Raw genomic sequence first — 6228 nt, 5'->3', positions numbered from 1 at the left:
TGCTTTTAGATCTCACAGCTGCTTTGGACACAGTGGACCACAATGTTTTTATTTCTCCTCTGTTGGTTTTAAAGGTGTGAACGGTTCAGGTCTGACCTGGCTGACGTAGTTTTTCCGTCTGCTTTGGTGATCTCACGTCCTCATCAGCCCGTCTCCCATGTGGAGTCCCCCAAGGCTCTATAGTTGGTCTTCTTTCATTCTCCCTGTACATGCTTCCCCTGAGGTCCATTATTAGAAAGTATGGAATCTCTGTTCCACTTCTACGCTGACGACTCACAACTGTACGTGTAACTCAAACTCTTTGGGATCTTTGCTAGACTGTCTCAAAGACATCAAAGACTGGATGGCTTTAAAGTTCCTCAATGAGAGCAAGACAGAAGTCATTCTTTTTGGACCCAATGGAGGCAGCAACGACCCCAACATGGACCTTTCAACCCCTGGAACCTTTTCTTAAACCTTCTGTAAAGAATCTAGGGGTTATAATGGACCAACAGATAAACTCAGTTCAGTCAGACAACTCACGTTTGAAATGTTTATTTCAACAGCAGAACATTGTCAGAGTTTGGGGTCTAAACTGTGACCTCATCACTCCCTGCAGATATGATTACATGAGGTATTGGGAGCGATGATTAAACATATTACCCCCCGTCGGAGCCTGCAGGTGGATGCTGGGTTGGTGGTGTGGCTGAAACAGCAGGCGGCGGCAGGACTCCTGCAGGGCAGCAGCAGCATTGAAGAGGCAGAGGGAGAAATAGAGGATTTTGCAGGGTGCGTTTGGTTTATGGTATTGAGAGTGAGGCATGTCACATGTGTATGTAGGAGTGCAGCTCGAGTTGACTGCCTGAATTCGCTCCATTTGTGAAATGAAGCTTTTTCCAACTGCGTCTTTTATCCAGGGTTAAGTCCTTTTTATCTTTTAATAATTTTGAAAAGGTAATGCATGTTTTTATCACCACACGTCTTGATTATTGTAATGCACTTTACGTTGGTGTTAGCCAACGTCAGCCTGTTCAGAACGCGGCAGCTCGTCTTTTAACTGGTAAACGTGAGCACATCTCCCCGATTCTGGCTTCTCTTCACGTTTTAGGATTGATTTTAAGATTTATCATTAACATATAAATCATCCAACTTCTCTCTCAGATCTTTTAAAACCATATCTTTTATGGAGGACGCTCGGTTCAACTGAGCAGTTGTTTCTGACTGTACCGAGGTCAAAGTTGAAGCTCAGGGGTTCAGCTCTGCCTCTACATGTTGGGCTGTCCTCCACACTGCCTGTTCTTAAATCAAACCTCAAAACACTTTTATTCCTTAATGGCTTTTGGCTCAGCATGAGAGTTGACTATCTTAATCCTTTTTCCATATTGGCCTATTGACACTTTTATTATTTCAATGTCTTGTTGGTTTTAAGTTGGTCTTAGTGTGTTATTGTGTTGTTTTGATGTTTAACTGTAATACAGCACTTTAGTCAACTTTTGTTGCTTTATAAATAAATTTGGATTGGATGTTCTTTGAATACATAAAACAGTTAAATAATGATAAAAGAATCTCAGTTATTGCTGCTCTGATTGACACAGAAACATAAATGTCTTGTCAGATAAAGGCGGCACGTCTCCTGGAGGTTTAGTGTTCCATAATCAGAGTCCAGTAGGGTGTGTTCTGTAACATTCTGCATAGTTGGAAGGGTTAGTGGGTTTGACCGTCCTCCAAGCGTCCCACCGCGTCCCCCGCCAGAGTTCAGAGGACACGCTCCAGACACAACAGAGACAGCTGGAGGGGGGTGGGGGTGGGGGATAAATAAAAACAGAGTCTGTATCTCCGTTACAAGACAACAACCAGCAGACACATTCACTGTTTCACACTTCCTGTATCCACCGCCACCGTCACCGCCACCGCTGTGATGGAAGAACAGAACATGCTGTGTACTAGATGCTGCAGGACGGACTTGGCCCCGTTAGCAACCAGCATTCCTCCGACAGGTGTCACATGTTTACCAGACAACAAGCAGCACACACGTCCTGGAGATGAGAATGGTGGCTGGAGGTGGTGCAGAGAGGTCTGGTATCCGAGCCGGCATATCTACGAGGTATTTCAGAGAGAGGAGAAGAGGAGAGTCTTACGTTACCGGCCTCAAGCATCCCAGGCAGCTCTGGTTGTTAGCCGAGGCCGTCCGGGGCCGTCCGGGGTCAACGCCACCGTTGGGCGTTTCTTAAACTTCTCTCACTTTCCCCGTCACATTCCTCTTCAGGGCTCAAATCAGCACACATCACAATCAGGAAGAAGAACCACTTGGACCTGTCGAGGTAGACGAGGAGACTTCCGATGTCACCTTCACCTGCAACTATAAACCACTTATATACCAACAGGCCTCACCTAGACGCTACAGGTGGATAGGTATCTAGATATCACCATGAAACTTCACCAGCTTATTACTGACATTAAGTAATCTAAGAAAAATACGTACGTAAAATACGAAAAATACATACGTAAACGAAGTAAAATACATACGTAAACTTAGTAAAATGCGTTTGTAAACTAAGTAAAATGCGTACGTAAATTAAGACAATTATTGGTATTACAAGTTCTCTGAAATTTCATGTTTAAATTAATACAAATGAGGCATTATCTTATTAAATCTGTGCTAATTTTCATACATTTCCTGAACAGAAATGTGAACATTGGATAAAACCAGGTTAAAAATTCTTGTTTTATTTTGTTGACATATTAGAGTCAAAAGATTTGACAAAATCAGAGGTGTGTTCTGGTGTCGACCGGCTGTCAGAGGTGTGTTCTGGTGTCATCTGGATGTCAGAGGTGTGTTCTGGTGTCGGCCGGCTGTCAGAGGTGTGTTCTGGTGTCAGCTGGATGTCAGAGGTGTGTTCTAGTGTCATCTGGATGTCAGAGGTGTGTTCTGGTGTCGACCGGCTGTCAGAGGTGTGTTCTGGTGTGTTCTGGTGTCGACCGGCTGTCAGAGGTGTGTTCTGGTGTCTGCTGGATGTCAGAGGTGTGTTCAGGTGTGTTCAGGTGTGTTCTGGTGTGTTCTGGTGTCGACTACCTGACAGAGGTGTGTTCTGGTTTCGACCGGCTGTCAGAGGTGTGTTCTGGTGGGTTCAGGTGTGTTCAGGTGTGTTCTGGTGTCTGCTGGATGTTAGAGGTGTGTTCTGGTGGGTTCAGGCGTGTTCAGGTGTGTTCTGGTGTCTGCTGGATGTCAGAGGTGTGTTCTGGTGTGTTCTGGTGTGTTCTGGTGTGTTCAGGTGTGTTCTGGTGTCTGCTGGATGTTAGAGGTGTGTTCTGGTGGGTTCAGGCGTGTTCAGGTGTGTTCTGGTGTCGGCTGGCTGTCAGAGGTGTGTTCTGGTGTGTTCTGGTGTGTTCTGGTGTGTTCAGGTGTGTTCTGGTGTGTTCTGGTGTGTTCAGGTGTGTTCTGGTGTGTTCTAGTGTGTTCAGGTGTGTTCTGGTGTGTTCTGGTGTGTTCAGGTGTGTTCTGGTGTGTTCTAGTGTGTTCAGGTGTGTTCTGGTGTGTTCTGGTGTGTTCAGGTGTGTTCTAGTGTGTTCTGGTGTGTTCTGGTGTGTTCTAGTGTGTTCAGGTGTGTTCTGGTGTGTTCTGGTGTGTTCAGGTGTGTTCAGGTGTGTTCAGGTGTGTTCTGGTGTGTTCAGGTGTGTTCAGGTGTGTTCTGGTGTCGACTCCCAGTTGATCAGTTTGATGTTCTCCTGCTGGATGATAATTGGAGTGAAGCTCGGTGGTATTTTCTGGCCCGCGGCGCTGCCTTACCTCTGCAGAGAGGAATGTAATCATCAGCTCTGGAAGTCATTCATCTTGTGAGACAAAGCAGAGATGTTCATGTCCTGAACGGAGAGGAGAGAGACTTTAATCACATTCAACAGCTAAATGCAACACACACGTCTTTAGTTCAACTCATTTAATAATTAATTATTATACCGTCCGCATCGTCAGCTCTGCTAGTCGACGGTCCACATTGTAGAATTAATAGTACTTTTAATTTCTAGAGCTTTCTGTCACTCTCATAGTTCCACTATAACACTGTAAACCCTCATGCTGTTATAAATCAAATCTTTTGTGATTAATTAGACCTGATGAGGCTAATCAGCAGCATGAGACACACCTGGACCCGGTGTGCTCAGGCGTGCTCAGGTGTGCTCCCTGCTTAAAGGACAGAGCATGCAGCAGTCTGTAGCCTTACAGACCTCATCACACACCTCTGTTCCTTAGTGTTTTGGTTCTTTGTCTTTATTTTTACAGCACACATCCTCTCCCTACACTCCTGACTCTTCAGATTCCTCCTACGCATTCTTTTGATTTACTTTTCACATACGTTTTGGTTAATAAATCACTTAATTTGTTCAGTTATACCCGTGTGTCTCACGTTTTTGTCCCAGTCTTATAGAGTCAGGTTGTGACAACACAGCTTGTTTCCTCAGAGAGAAGAATTAATGTTCATGTTCATTTTTAACTTTACAAGACGGACATTTCTTTTGTGTCTTTTTCTACTCTTTAAGATGAATCCTGTTAGTTTCCTGTGTAATTGAACTCTGTCACATCTTTAGATCATATATAAGATGTTTTCAGTAAAGATAACTGAGTTTTATTACAACAACTTTGGAACCAAATTCAGAATTCTGAGGTGAAATGTTATTTAATAATCAGAATAAAACTAACATCAAACCTGTGATCATCATGTGTCCATGGTGTAATATATAGTTCTAGATGTTAACGTGTGTTGGTGTCTGTGTGGTTCTACAGTACAGACTGTTCATAATCAGAGCCGTAGTTCTGCTAAAACACCTCCAGGGCTGAACATCATGAACTTTAATGCACAGAAGATCATCTGAGGCCGACGTCATCACCGCACCCACGCCCACGCCCACGCCCACACTGCCTCATATTCATCCTACAGTAAATCTATATCTGATCTCTCTTGTTCTTAAAGGTCGACAGAAAAGAAGAGAAAAGCTCCATTAAAGTTCACGTTCATGACCGAACACATAACCTGCATCACCTGAACAGCAAACAGCGTAATCACAAACATTAAGGAAGTCCGTCATTATTTCCAAATGATTTGTGACCCGCCAGTCTCTCTTTGTGATGATGTTTCACCCGCAGCTAACGACAATTAAAGAATAAAATGATTACAGGTACAAACCTATGAAACCGTGGAAACCAAACACAATAAACACACAGAGAGGGAGAGTTGGATATTATTCTCTCTGCTCTGGATCAGCAGCTGACCCGGATCACATCTCAGGTTTTAATCCTCCTCTCTGAACATCTTCTACAGGCTGAGCAGCAGAAACATGGAGGAGCTGCTTCAGATCGCTCCAGGCCACCACAGAAGAAGAAGAGCTGGATCCAGGATTAAAACCACGTCCTCACTCAGGGAGGAAACATGTTAACCCCTTCAGAGCCTCAGGTTAGGATATGTGATACTGGAGGTGCTGAACTTCAGCGTATACTTTACCTGCTGGATACCAGCTGCATGTTCTCCTGGATGGGAGATACTTAACCCTGTTTCCTGGAGAGAAAACCTCACAAGAGTCTAAATACTGACACAGCTTCAGGCTGATTGATAGCTGTATGTAGCAGGGATGTCCTCCACCAAAGAAATTAGTGAGATTAATCCACAGATCTGTAGAGAATAGAATCACAAAAGCACCACTTTAACTCTTGTCCTACGTAGGCTTAACACAGAGCCTGCGCCGTAGCCTCCGCCGTAGTGGTCCACGCCAACGTGAGCATTTATATTATTCATACTGTCTGCGTCGGTCCAGTTGGCGATGGGGTTTCTCTGCCACTTTTGAGGGTCTTTGTGTACAACTTACTCCAGTTTTCTGTTGGTACTTCCTGTTTTATTTTGGTATACTCACCGTTGTCTCTCGTTTCAGATCCTTTACTTCCTGTCCCTGTGTGTTTCCCTCCTCTGTGATTACCTGCCCCGCCCCAATTAGTTCCACCTGGTCCTGATTACCCTCCTCCCTGGTGGATTTAGGCCTTGGCGGATGTCTGCGCTCTCCGAGTGCACTTCTAGTTCTATCTGCTTTGAGTTTAGAGTCCTTGTCTGTTGGCCCGGCGTCATACAAACAATGGCGACTGAAACTGATCATGTTGGAGTTGGAGCTAATACATGTTGAACAATCAACCTGATCTCATGGGAAGACGTATAAATAGCACCACATTTTAAGGACATTTCGTTTGTCATTTAACGCCACATTGTTAGC

General features: G+C 44.5%; 1 long non-coding RNA gene across 1 annotated transcript; it reads right to left on the bottom strand.

Moving 5' to 3' along the window:
• Positions 1 to 524: 524 nt before the first annotated feature.
• LOC141767317 (uncharacterized) lies at positions 525 to 4652 on the bottom strand. The gene is made up of 3 exons (XR_012593825.1): positions 3935 to 4652; positions 3767 to 3840; positions 525 to 2292 (listed from the first exon to the last, which is right to left on the bottom strand). It is a non-coding gene; the product is annotated as an uncharacterized LOC141767317 (long non-coding RNA).
• Between the last annotated feature and the right edge of the window lie 1576 nt (positions 4653 to 6228).

Source organism: Sebastes fasciatus, chromosome 5, assembly GCF_043250625.1.
Source record: "Sebastes fasciatus isolate fSebFas1 chromosome 5, fSebFas1.pri, whole genome shotgun sequence".
Classification (NCBI taxonomy): domain Eukaryota; kingdom Metazoa; phylum Chordata; class Actinopteri; order Perciformes; family Sebastidae; genus Sebastes; species Sebastes fasciatus.
This window is presented reverse-complemented; position numbering and strand designations above follow the sequence as displayed.